This window comes from Phasianus colchicus, chromosome 3 (assembly GCF_987193195.1).
Source record: "Phasianus colchicus chromosome 3, bPhaCol1.hap1.1, whole genome shotgun sequence".
Taxonomy (NCBI): domain Eukaryota; kingdom Metazoa; phylum Chordata; class Aves; order Galliformes; family Phasianidae; genus Phasianus; species Phasianus colchicus.
Window position 1 is genome coordinate 41,476,476 of NC_143438.1, and position 13,643 is coordinate 41,490,118.

General features: G+C 33.6%; 1 protein-coding gene across 2 annotated transcripts in view; it reads left to right on the forward strand.

The window, feature by feature from the left end:
• Positions 1–1,564: 1,564 nt before the first annotated feature.
• The window catches only part of CDH19 (cadherin 19), a 59,618-nt gene continuing 47,539 nt past the window's right edge, over positions 1,565–13,643 (forward strand). The window contains exons 1-2 of one of the 2 annotated variants that reach the window (XM_090137333.1): positions 1,565–1,672; positions 10,929–10,992. The gene's annotated coding sequence lies outside the window, so the exon portion shown is untranslated. The remainder of the gene's footprint in view (positions 1,673–10,928; positions 10,993–13,643) is intronic. The other variant, XM_031589014.2, reaches the window with a different exon arrangement.

Here is a 13,643-nt window from a genome sequence, read left to right on the forward strand (position 1 = left end):
TCTTCAGCAAACACTTCCATTTTGCTTTCTTTCCTACTGCTCTATTCTATTCCCTTCAGATGGCACATCTTACATTACATCCTGTGAAAAGACAGCGTGCTCAGCAAATGAACACACCTTGTTTAACTACTGTCAGCAATGCTTTTATCCTTTTCCTTCACCTACTTCTACTTAATCCTGCTCCAGAGAATGAAATGTCACCTATTCTGCAGCGCTAGTAAGTCAGTGAGACTAATGTATTACATACACTGAAGAATCACGTTTTCTTATATACTGTCTTTTGTGTTCTGGCCATGATTTCTGAATGTTTGAGTAAGATGTGCAGAGCTGAACTTGCTTTCATTCCTTTTTAGAAATAAATGTGTAAAAAATGTGATAAACAATCATATAAAATTTCCACAGAGGAATAGATGCTAAAACTTCTTTGTTTGAGTGAGGAAGAAGTAAGAAAGAGAAGGCATTCCTGAAGTCACCAACAGCTCCAAAACTGTTTTAGAATGTTGTTTGTGCTTGCCTGTTTTTATTTACTTAGATTAGTTTTATCATTAGCAGGATACATTAAGTCTGGAAAAACACCGTGGTTGTTGTTTTAACTTTTTAAATTTCTCAGAAAGCCTCTTGGCCTAGCGTAACACGTGTGTAGCACTAATATTATCTCACCATAAACCTATATACTATAATCATTACAGAAGTGTTACTGTAATTCACATCTCTTGTGTCGTCCCAAAGTATCCTTAATGTCTTTTTGAGTGTGCAAGGAGTGTACAAGAAGTACATAAACTGTTGTTCAAAATTTCCTAAATGTAATTAACATAAAATTTCATTTCAGTGAAAGAAATGCATTCCTATTGAAGAATGTTTTTAAATTATTTTTAATGATGTTTATACCATTACCTTATTTTTTCAGGTAGTTTAAAAAAAAAAAAAGAAAGAAACAATTCTAGATAATAGAAAAACATCTTTTATAGACAATTGCAAGAAAAGCTGTCAAAATACATAAGAAAATACATTCAACTATATGTTGATATGTTGGGCATTGTTGTTTTTGTTTCCTTCTCATTGTTGAGATTTTATGATTCTTGAAACTAAATTATTTTGGGGAAAATTAAAAGTCTAGAGTGCAAAAAAAAAGAAAAAAAAAAAAAAAAAGAAGGATTTCATAAATTCTTCTTTCACTAACTTTTGTGACTACTCTAAATTGATTACTTGTTTCCCTGACTAATCTCTAAACAGAGGGCATATCCTTTTCACTTGCAAAATACTCTCACACAAAATGAATTACCTTCCCACCACCTTGGTTACTTGCCAGAGAGTACTTTATTTTTCCACTAGGAAAAAGAAAATCAGCTTGTATTTTGCTTGCTATAGCCTTCTGCATTTTAATTCTGAACTCTGAATGAACATCAGAGAGGCCTTATGATGTTTTGCACAAAAGTGCCTGTGTTCATAGTTTTACTCAGGGCACCCAAAATAGCACGCAGTATGCAGTGTCGTACTGTGAGTTTTCAAAAATAAAAGCAGGAGTGACTTATACTGGCAGGAAGCTGTAACTCCTAAAGCTTTTCAAGGATCTGTGAAGCTAAAAAGAACTTCTTTCTTCTCTTCATCTGTTGTTTAATTTGACTTCAACGATACTCACTTCTCCAAACCTTGAAGGCCCTGAGATTACAAGGTAAGATTTTTTTATTGTTGTTATCTTCAAAAATCAAACTGAAAATATTTATTTGGGTGTCTTCAGTACAAAATCCATGACAGACAAAGACACAGCCAGAAGCCACCCAAAACTTCTAAAAGGAGAAAACAACTTTTTCTGTTTCCTCTGAGTTTGTTGTGTAGCTCCTCTTCCTTCTGAAATTTAACTAAGTTGGATTTACCAAGTGAAAACATTGCTATGCCTGCACAACTTGCACATTAAAATGTTCATGCTGGTTATCAAGCTGTTTCTGCAAGAGCCCCACCTCTGACAGACTGTTTGTGAAGACTTCATCTACGCTCATGCCAGTAATTGCCATTAAAATGTGCTTACAGTGCTTAGAGTGAAAACTGTTGTTATCTTATAGGAATACTTAGAAATACTTCTTGTTTTGCTATTCTCCATTTTACTGTAGCAATAAGAATCTATTTTCTTAAAATACAGCTTAGCCCTAGATTTACATTAAGTTTTGTTACTCTTTATATTTCTACATCTAGTAACTACAAAATGTTTCAGAACACACAAAAAAGGATTCTTCTACTTTTATTGGATCTGAAATGAAAAATGGCAATTTGTCAATAAAATTTTCATAGAGTACTGCAATATATATACCATCAAAATATTTATATTGTATGTTTCTTCCATAAGTATGCTGTTAGGATGTATAGTTATAATTTATTTTTCATGTTTAAACTCTTTGATTAGCCTCTATCTGAGATGCATGCCTTAAAATATAGCCCAGAAATATTTAATAGCTATTCACTGGTTATAAAAATGCTAAATATCTGTCAATTCATTCATTTTTTACAGATTATTTTGCTATGAAATTGATAGAATTAAATGACATTTGGATTATGTCATTACTTTTTAATAAATTGTAATTTAAAGTCAGTTGCAGTTGTAAACTCATTTCAGACAAACTACTGAATTGTAGGAGGATAAATTTGCACTAAGGTGCAAAAATTGGTCTGTGGATTCAGTTTTGAGAGTTATAAAGATACTTTTCAATGTTCAGTGTTTTCCTGTTATAAGTGTTGAACCAAGCAGTTACATAAAATGAATACAGACAGGGCTGTGTCTGGAGTTAGGAATTTATGCTTCTCTACAGTCTGAAAAACACATTGACGTAAGAACTAGAAGACAATGAAAACCCACTGTTGGATTCATTTTTAAGTAAAGAGGAGGAGAAAGAAAAAGCAGCTTGCCCGCAAAGTATTGTGTGAAAAGAAGTTTAAAATCAAAGAATAAAATTACACCCCTGCCATGGAAATACACACATTTTGGGCACATGAGCACAAATGTCATGATTTATACCTTATTTCAGATAATTTATGATGTTTTAATGCATATCTTACATTCAGAATGTGTATAACGTTGAATATTTAAAAATGAACTCAAGACATTGCCTCCTTGTTTCAGAATAATTTATAATTACTATCCTAAACTAAATATCAGGCAATACCAGCATATTTTTATATTGAATTAATAAGGCAGTATGTAGCATGCTACAGGGCAGATTTTTCATGCTGCTCATCTTCTAGGCTCCCTGTAGCTTTTTATCATTGGCTCCTCAGCCCCTCCCTCCCCCCCCCCCCCTTTTTTTTTTTTCTTTGATACTTTATAACTCTTTGACATTATTTTTTTCATTCTGTGGCCTTTGAATCACATCGATTTTAATTACACATGGGAAATTCTGGTTCAGCACTAATCCTAACTTGTCTACTTAGAATCTGTTTAATTATAAACTTGTAGTTTTACCAACAAATCTAGCAATACAATACATAATTCAGAGTTTTAGTTCCATTGTAGGTAAAAAGCATTATTTTTGTTGTATTTATATTACAAGTCATGGAAAGTCACTAGCACTGGCAGTAAAAATTTATTCCACCACTATCTCTTAATCTTCTCTCTATATCAACTATGTTTATAAGTGCTTCTGAGCCTACACAATGCTAAGCAGAAGAAATAACAGAATATCTTCCTTATCCATCCTTTCAACATACATACCCAGCAAAGTGTGTGTTTCTGAAGATGAACACGTAAGCATGTGCTGTGTGGTCAGTTATACTGGCCAAAAGTACCATAAGTATTGTGGAAACTTTCATTCTGAGCCCTACTAAGCAGAAAAGGTGGATATCCATTACAGAAGAAGTTAATGAGGATGGAGCAGTGTCAATAAGACCACATGGGACAGAGCTGGGTACATAATTATGCTTGGATACAAAGACACACAAACCTTTTCTCCACAGCCTCTTTGCCTGCAGTATAAAAAGAATTACAATTGCTGGTGCTAACAAGCAGCAACTGTTAAGTGTTTGCAAAAGGACATTACTCCCCGGCCTTACTAGCAGAGACATAAACTTAGTGAAGATTTTGTAGATGGAGAGTGTTATTAAATTAGAATCTCCAATTCTCAGACCACTGGTCTAGCCTTTATGTCAAAGTCTTTTTAAGTCAATGAAATAAGAGACATTCAAATAAGCGACAGCAATATTCAATTGGAAAAACAAAACAAAACAAAACAAAACAAAACAAAAAACCCACAACCCTAGCACCACAGTAAAAGACTGTGTCTGCAAATATAATGCTACAAATAAAAGCACAGTAATACTTGAATTAAGCTTGCTGATAATATCTTATTCTGCTACAATATTAAATTTGTGAAGGACAAACTTATTTTGCATTCCTACTATTGTCACTTTCCAATTTCTGAGTGGCAAAATTACTAACATTAGTAATTAGAGGAAGTGTGAATTGTCACTTGATGTTTTCCTGGTTTACTTTTACAAGGAATTCTAACACAGTGAAGACCAAAACAAATCCTACTAGAGTAAATTGTAAAATGTAATTAGCAAAAAAATAATTGAATTCATTGTGACTGATCACTGACTTGAGGTATTTATTCTGATTCAGTAAAATAAGGATAAAATCTCCCTGGAGAACAAACACTTCTTCAGTGTTTTACAGATCTTTAAGACAGTAATAGATGATATCATGATATCAATGAAAATTACAATTGAAGTTTAATTCTGGTTAACAATTTTATGTGTAAAGTGTTTTGCAACTGTATTAAAATATATTAAATACTTCTATGTATAAGTATTAAAAATACCCTGCTCTCATTCTCATTTAGGTTTGATCAAAGTGAACAAGATAGACTTATTAGGAGTCAATTACACACAGTATTTAAGCCTGTTAGTTAAAAAAAAAAAAAAAAAGAAAAAGAAAAAGAAAAAAGAAAAACAAACCAACAAACAAAAACCCTGTGAAATAATTAATCTATGCTTTCTAGATATCTAAAATCACTCTAAAAAATTCAAGAAAGCTGCCAGAAATGTCCATAAACTGAATAGAGAAATTGTAATGCAGTAGCACTTAAGGTTTATATAATCTAGAATACTCTAAACATTCTTTGCCTATTTTTGGAAATTTTATTGAAACTATATTTGGAAACTTTATTGTATAAATTCCATGTATCTACACAGGAAATAGTGATTTGCATTATGTATTTCTTTGAGGATTTCCATGAATGTGCAGTCAGGAACAGAAGCCCTCTATCATCCTTACTCACGCATTTTTGAGATTATAAGCACAGCCCAGGAGCAATCATATGTCTTTTGTCTGTTATTCATGACATTGAGAGGTTATTATATGGTATTTTTTCTCTAAATGATGAAAATTCTGACTCTTTCATCCTACACAAAGAATACAGAAAACTACCATATTCTCCTAGAGTCCATCATCACTGTAAAAATTACTTTTATGCAGCTCTGGTAGTGAAACTATGTTTTCCTGACACAAAGAATTACAAGAGAAATTCTATAATTATACAACAAATAAATAATGTGAGGAGAGTATGTAAAAAGGAAAATGAGAAAATTGCATGAGAGAACTGAGAGAAGTTAATGGAATTCGGCCAAGGTGTTTTTTCTTTGTTTGTTTGTCTGTTTTTTTTTTTTTAATCGATTGATTGATTGGAGTTATTTTTGGTGGGTTTTGGTTATTTGTTTGTTTGATTGATACAGGAATCATGTACCCGTTTGTTTAAAGTTAAGAGGGGTCCCTTAAGTCCTTCTCATTTAAGCTGTTAGTACAACAATCTCAGTGATGGAAGAATTACTTTAAAAAAAAACATCTCAATAAATTAACATTTCAATACATAAAACTACAAAAAGAGAGATTTCCCTGTTGAATGTTGAAAGACAAGATTGTTTTCCACAGCTGTTGTGACAGTGTTAGGTATCTTTAACCGGAGGATGTTTCTAGACCTGTGGAAATTGGAATCTTTATCCTTCAGTATTGCAAGCAATAGGAATAGGCACAGTCTGTGGCCAGTTTTCTTTTGGACAGCAGAGATAGAAACTTGTTAAAGCCATAAACATCTACAATTTGTTTGTTTGTTTGTTTGTTTGTTTTTAATAGAAATGTGATGCTCTTCCTTTAATCTGAAGTTGATGAAGCTGTTAGCTTCCCTGCTACTGCACAGGCTCTAGTCCAAGGATTTGCAGCCCCTTTGCCAGTAAATTGGACAATAGTGCTAGTTTAACTTACTGCCCCATTTGTCCTCCAATGACTGATATCTCACTCTTTCATCTTCCATGAGATGCAGATAACTGTCAGAGAAGATTAGGAGATTGCTAGTACTCTTGTTTATGAATCTCTGCAATATATACTGACTGGGTCAAAATTTACCTTTAGCAGTAAATCCCAATGGTAGATGAGCCAGAATGATTTATGTTACTTTATATCCCTTGCTGTACCCCTGGAATATAGAAAGATGTTTCCTGACAAATTAAGATGACATGCAGACTTCCATCACAAAAAAGTGGTAAGTATATTGGTTTTCCCCTCAAATCAAATTTAACTTATAAATTGAATTGTTTCAAATGCCAGATCATTAGATAGCTGATGTACAAAGCTATTTTTGTAAAAGATTGACCCATGAAATACATAAATAGAATTTGGAAATGTCATATAAAGATAAACTGTGTTGATTGCTCAGCTTTTCATATGAGCATTTTCAGGATTGTGCAAATGTTATAAAATTAGACCATTTTCTGGTGCCTTACATGTAATATTATTCTACTCAGCTCTTTAAATCAGCAATTTTTTAGTCTCATGAAGAGATTTCTACGATTACAGGAAAACAGTCTCAAAGACAGCCATGACTTAAGATCAATTTGATCTTCAGTGTGGAAATTGAATGGGCTTAGATGCTCAAAAATTTTAGTCATTCAATTAATGCAGTTTTACAAGCAATGTGACTCCTCTGTCCCATGCTGCAAGAGACCGCACCATTGAAATTTAGATCAGGTAGATAAGCATGGCTGCTCCCATTGTGTTGTGCAGAGTCCAAGATGGAGCCATCATTGGGGTCTATGGGATCTTTTTATTCCCCCTTAGATCTTCCCACTCTTATGCAAGTGGGCCTGTGGCCATATCTGTCTGGGTGACTGCACACAGGATGAATCACTGTTGTAGTAACAGGGCAGCTCTTTCCAGCATGGTGGGTCCAACTGAGATTCACATCCTAGCACTGCTGACACATATGGATAGGTAGTAAAAATTGAAGAATGTGCATCAATAGGAGAGGCTAACATGGGGTGATACTGCATGCTATCTGCAATGGAAATATGAGCCTCCTCACATCCTAGTCCAAGGTCAGATTCTGAGGCCTTTTCTTCATGAGCAGAGTTTGTTAGCTCTTATAGAATCACAGAATCCTAGAATCCTTAGAGTTGGAAGCAGCATTTAGAAGTCATCTAGTACAATCTCCCTGCAATGAACAGGGACATCCATAGCTACATCAGGTTGCCCAGGATCTAGTTCACCCCGACCTTGAGCGTCTCCAGGGACAGAGCATCTACCACATCTCTGCGCAACCTGTTCCAGTGCCTCACCATCCTCACTGTAAAAGACTTTCCCCCTATATCCAGGAAGCTTATATCCTAAATCTATCATCTTTAAGCTTGAAACCATTTCCCCTGGTTTTTATCACAACAGACCTTGCTAATGAGTCTGTCCCCTTCTTTCCTGTAGCTCCTCTTTAAATACTGAAAAACCACTACCAGGCATTCTTCTACTACCACCAACTCAAATGAATGACTGTTTGCTCTCAGTAACTCGGTATTAAGAAAACAACACAAAAATAATAATCAATTCTTGTTATACAAAGTCTTTAAAGTATTAAATAATAAATAATTTCCTGCAAGTGAAACAATTGTCTCAGCAGAAAAGGGAAAATCAAATCAAGAATATGCCCTCAAATATATGCAATTTCTTGCATGCAGGAAGCATTCTGGGACTTTATTTCATATTATGTTTTCTTCTTTTAGTAATAGCATTAATTTTTCCATCTGATTTAGTAGTTGTATTTAACTGGCACTGATTCTAGGAGAAAAGTTATTTCATGTAGATATTATTAATAAAAGCAACGCAATAATAAAAGTGTTACAAGTAAGGCTAAAAAAAATATAAAGGAAATGGTACATTTTGGACATCATAACTTTGGTCAAGGCTTTGATAGACCTTGTCAAAGTGACAGCAGATACCTGTGGAGAAGAGCTGAATTTTTTTTTTACTCAGCAGAAACTGTGAATAAGCTTGGTTTAACTGAGGCAGAGGGGCTGCAAATTGATTTCTTGATTCATTTAGGACACGGTCAGAGGTAGTATATAGAAAAACCTAGAGAGAGGAGAACAGAATTAATGTTTCCTTCCTTAATAGGTGCAAAAGGTTGAAATGCTGTCAAGCGGTGGCAAGTTCATTTCTGTAAAAGACAATATAAAGTGTTTGCCCGTCAGACACATTGATTTCTTGATGCAAGGGAGAACCATAGGTGACAGTCTCAGCAGCCTCTGATGGTTGCTGCCTCCTGCAGCTGGACAAAGGAGATAAGTGGGGGAGAGCCAGACCATCCCTGCTGCCAGTCACACCACCAAGATCAGGCATGAAGGCTGCTTCTACATTTCTGGCAAATTGCAGAAGGTTCATTTTTCTGCCCTGCCCTGTATTGCTTCATGAAGTTAACCAGTTAACCATTAGATTAAAAAAATGGTTCAAATGATTTCATTATTAGTTACAAATCAGTCCAAAATCTCAAATTTAAAGTTATATATAATCTCATCCCTTTCCCAATAGAAAAAAAAAAAAAAAAAAAGAAAAAAAAAAAGAAAAAAAAAGTTTCTTTGAGTTTTATAAAACTAAAATTTACACTACGTGGTTTTTATGTACAAAACAAAAACAAAAACAAAAACAAAAACCCACCCTCCACCATTTCTATTTTCTACTTAATCAATTGAAATAAAAATGTCATTCAGGGATCCAGTATGCAGACACAGTGTCTTACAACCCTCTAGAGGACATACCTCAACAGCAGTTTACTAGAAGAACCTCACTAGTAGATAGCTAGCTTTTGAGTAATTTTGCTCAAAGATCTATGCATATACCACTATTTATCCTTTATCATGTATTGGAGAAAACTATATTAGAATTTATAAACTGCGAATATGAGAAGGTAACAGAATTTGATGACACTCAGGCCCACATTCAGTTTACTTTTCAAGAACTCCAAGGAGACTTCACAACCTTTCTGGGCAAATGGCTCTTAGTCACTCATGTGTAAGACTACAACCTGGACATGCAGTGATATTCCATCAGTGATATTAATGATGTGCTAAAGAAACATACTTGTTAGCACAAAAAGTTATTTGACACATTAAACTCCTAAAATACTATTAAAATGCAGTAACTTTAGCTGGCTTCTGCTTTGTTTTTCTGTAGTCATAATAGTCTCCTAACTCTTCTAAATCAATGGTTAATGGAAAAATGATTAAAAAAAATTAAATTAAATTAAAAAAAATAAGGCTTTCTCTTGTAGTCTTCTTGCAAGTTACAAACGTAACTTTTTATGGAATGGAAAAATGGAAATCTTTTTACTGGAATACCAGTTTTGAAATTAATTTGCCATTTGCTGATAATAACATATAGAAGTTAATTTACTATATTAAACTCAACCCATTCAAAGAATTCTTTCTATAAAGTGTGAAAAATCCATGAAGAATGTTAGTTAAAAATTTCTGATACTTTGTTTGGTTTGTGCTTGTTCATATATTGAGCCAATATTTGCAATATTTAAGTATCAGCTAGAAAATTGTACCAAAATCAGGAGACATTATCTGGAAATACATAGTTTCTTTCAGTCTTTTTCATCTCTTTGCTTCGTAGTCAGGAAACAAACATTGTTTTGGAACACGTTCTCCGAATGATATGAAGTGCAAACTTCTGGATTTTAATGTAGTAAAGTTGGAAGTAGTTCTTAGATTGTATTAGAGTGCCCAACAAACTGAACACTACACAGAAAAAAAGCCCTGCAATATGAAGAGATTAAGCTTGGCTGTAAAAAGAAGCAACTACCTGCCTAAGGAGCTGAAGCCTTAAACATGCCATAAGCATCTCAGTCTCTTTCTTACCTTAACATGCATTTTCTCACTTCAAACATTTTCCTCAGTTGTTCTGGAGCAAGTACAAACTACCCTGGGTTTTTATATTATCTGTCTGTTTATCTATCTATTTGTTTATTTTACATGTGTTCAATTCACAGCAAGTAAATTGTTAGTTCATACGTGCAAAAAAACAAGAGGGGCTGACAGCAAAATGGGTGATGTAAGAGCAAAAAAAGGTAGTCAGAAACTGTGGTGTTATCAAAAATATTTTAAATGGTAGATTTAAGAGGATTGTGGATGGGCAAGATAGTGGGATTAAAAGGAGATTGTTTACAATTCATTTACCATTTAGTACAAAAAGAAATTATTATTTTTTTTTAATATAAAAACATATTGTAGTGATAGTTGGTGAAGGAAGTCTTATTCAAGGTGAATGACGTTTATTGCAGATGAATTATGTGGCTGGTATACTGAATTGATTGGTGTTTCCACAATAGTGACACAGTAAATCCAAATAGATTAAATTGCTAAAATGTGGTAATATACCATATTTTCTTTAAAATTGCTTTTCTACAAAATCTTCTTGATCTCTATTTGATCTTTGCTGTAAATATCTCAGCATCCACAATATCAATATTAAAAAAAAAAAAAAAGTGGTATGAGCTGCAGTTAAATATTTGCTCTTATTCTGTTTATATTATCTATTTTTTTTTTCTATGAGATAAAGTTTGTTTTTTTTCTTAATTATTTTCCTTAACAGAGGAAGATATATATTTTTTGTGTCATTTCAGAAAATTTGATCAACTTGCAGTAACTCAACTGTGAAACAGTTCAGATTTTCCCCATTTTCTCAAGGTAAAATATTTTTCCCAAGATAGTTTTAATCTTAAAAAATATTACTGCTCTATTTTTTTTTTTTTTTTTTTTAATATTTGTGTGCATTTGGAAAGCTTAGCTGATATTGTGTAGACAGGATAGCAAGATATTTTGAAAGCCAAGTTCAGAAGATCTAAGATCCATCTGCTCCCTGTTCCAGTTGGCATGTTGTCTCTTTTCCTTTAAAGAATGTGTGTGCATGTTTCTTACAGTCATTTCTTTCTTTTTTTTTTTTGAAAGTATTTCTCCTTCAGTAAATACTCTGCATAGAAAAATGCATTTCCATTCATTATGTTGGTATATTGCTTTGTACAAGCAGTTAAATACATTCCTGGGATTTAAGCACTGATTTGCAGAGCAATCTTTCAAGTCTAAGCTTCTGCAGGCCAGATACTTTTATTAAAATCAGCTGTTGTTGAGAGTTTAACATACTTAATTCAATGTTCAACAAACTTTTTGAAAAGAAAAGAAACTTTCAGCAATCTTTTATTACAGGATGTCATTTAATAAAAACACTTTACAGAAGAGATCTCTAAAAAGTAAAAAATTATTGTACTTTACTGTGAAGGACAGAGAAAGGAAATGAGAGGAAAATTACTATTAAGGCAGTTGCCTATGTTATCTTATAGCTAATGAGAGCTTCCTGGAAAAAGCAGAACTTACCTAAAATCACACACATGGAGGGAAAAAAATAATAATTAAAAAAACCCCAATATAATAATAATAATAATAATAATAATAACAACAACAACAACAACAACAATAATAATAATAATAATAAACTAAAAACCCCCAAACAACACCAATCCCAAATCATAAAACAGAAAACACTTATATTATTTTATGAGATAGCAAAAGAAATTTATGGTGATGGTATATCTATTTCCTGTTTTCTTTCCCTTTTGTTAAAATTCTTTTTATTTCTCTGAATAGCTTTCCACATCCTGTTCCCCCTCATCCCACTGATACACTGTTAGAAGTGCTGTGTGAAAAGGGCAGAGAAATTTGGCAGAAAACAAAATTCCTTAAGTTCCAGTTGTCTTCAGATATCTGAGGGACTGGTTGAACTTAGATTCTGAGTGATGCCTCATTCAGTGCTATAAGCCCAGTTGCATTCAGTATGTGAACTGTCACGATTACAGATTCACAAAAAAGCTTACTGACCAATTTGTCTAATTACATTCAAATTGGCTCTAATGACCACTCATAAAGAATTTGTGCCCAGTGAGAACCCTCATGGCTAGAATAGTGAATAGTGCAGTTTATTAAAGAAACAGATTACAGGTTCTTTTGGATTGACAGAGTTAAATATGCTGTCTGCAAAGCATGTGAGGTTAACTAGGAACGTGAATAATACATCCAACTACAACTGCATGAAATTATGGAATAAATCTAGAGAGGTTTCTAAGTTTCCCAGGATAGTACTCAGTATAACTGAATGTGTGAATCTTACCCAATAGATGTCCTTATTATGGGGGAGAGAGGCTCTGCTCGTTGACTCATCCCAGCTTGCCTGTGACAATATCTTCATTGCTTGTCTGTGATAGTATCCTTCTGCTCTCAAATTCTTTCTCTATTAAGCCATTTTTATACTATTTTCTTACTTTCAGGTGGAGCTTGACTGACTCCATTCAAATGTAACTTTGTCTTGCAAAGTTAACTCAAAAACATATTTTTAACTGCTGTTTCATAGCTGGCTAAGGAAAACAATTGTTTATCGGTTCCAATAGTATGATCAAGTCTCCATCCTTGCAATATGATCACAGAGTTTGGCCACGGGACTGCTCCACATTTAATCATTCCATGTTTCTTTTTTCTTTTTTTCTTTTTTTTTTTCTTCTCTCTATTAGATTCAGCATACTAGATTATAGGCATGATCTTATGGTTGGCCACCCTGCCCATGGCAGAGGGGTTGGAACTAGCTGGTCTTCCAATCCAAGCCATTTTGTAATTCTATGTTTCTAGGTTCCCCTGATGTTTACTAACAGCTAAGGTTTCAGGTCATATCACTTAGGGAACTATCATTGAATGGATGATCCAGTGCCCTGAGGTTTTACCTTTTCTCAAGAGGTGAACATTTGAATAAATTACCTTCAATAAATATACCACAAGACCTGGGCAAGTATTGATTAATGGATCCAAACCACCTGATATGAAACAAAACGTCAGACTCAAGATAAAATGTGAAAACATGACAAGCAGTTGAATTCCATCTAGGGAAGATTTCTCTAGGGAGAAATATATGCATTAGTCTGCTCTTTGAATTAAATGTGCACGGAAAATGTTCAGGTTCAACATTCTGCTGAAAGCTAGTGCTGGAATTAAAATGTAAGAACAGAATGAAAGAAAGCGGTATAGAATAAAATAAGACTGTAATATCAATTAGCATCTTGGCTTTTCACAATTGTGGGGTTAAAATGAATAACTGATTAACTCAGGAATCTCATGGAAAGGAGCTACAAAATCCACTGATCTAGCAAATTAAATTGTATAAACCTTCTATAAAATATTGAAGTTATAGATATTTTCAGTGAATTAAATGTCTGTTCTATTTACTTGAAGTTCCCAGAGAATGTTTCTGGTATTTATAATATTTACCTGTGCTACTTATGAAGTTCCAGTACAAGAGG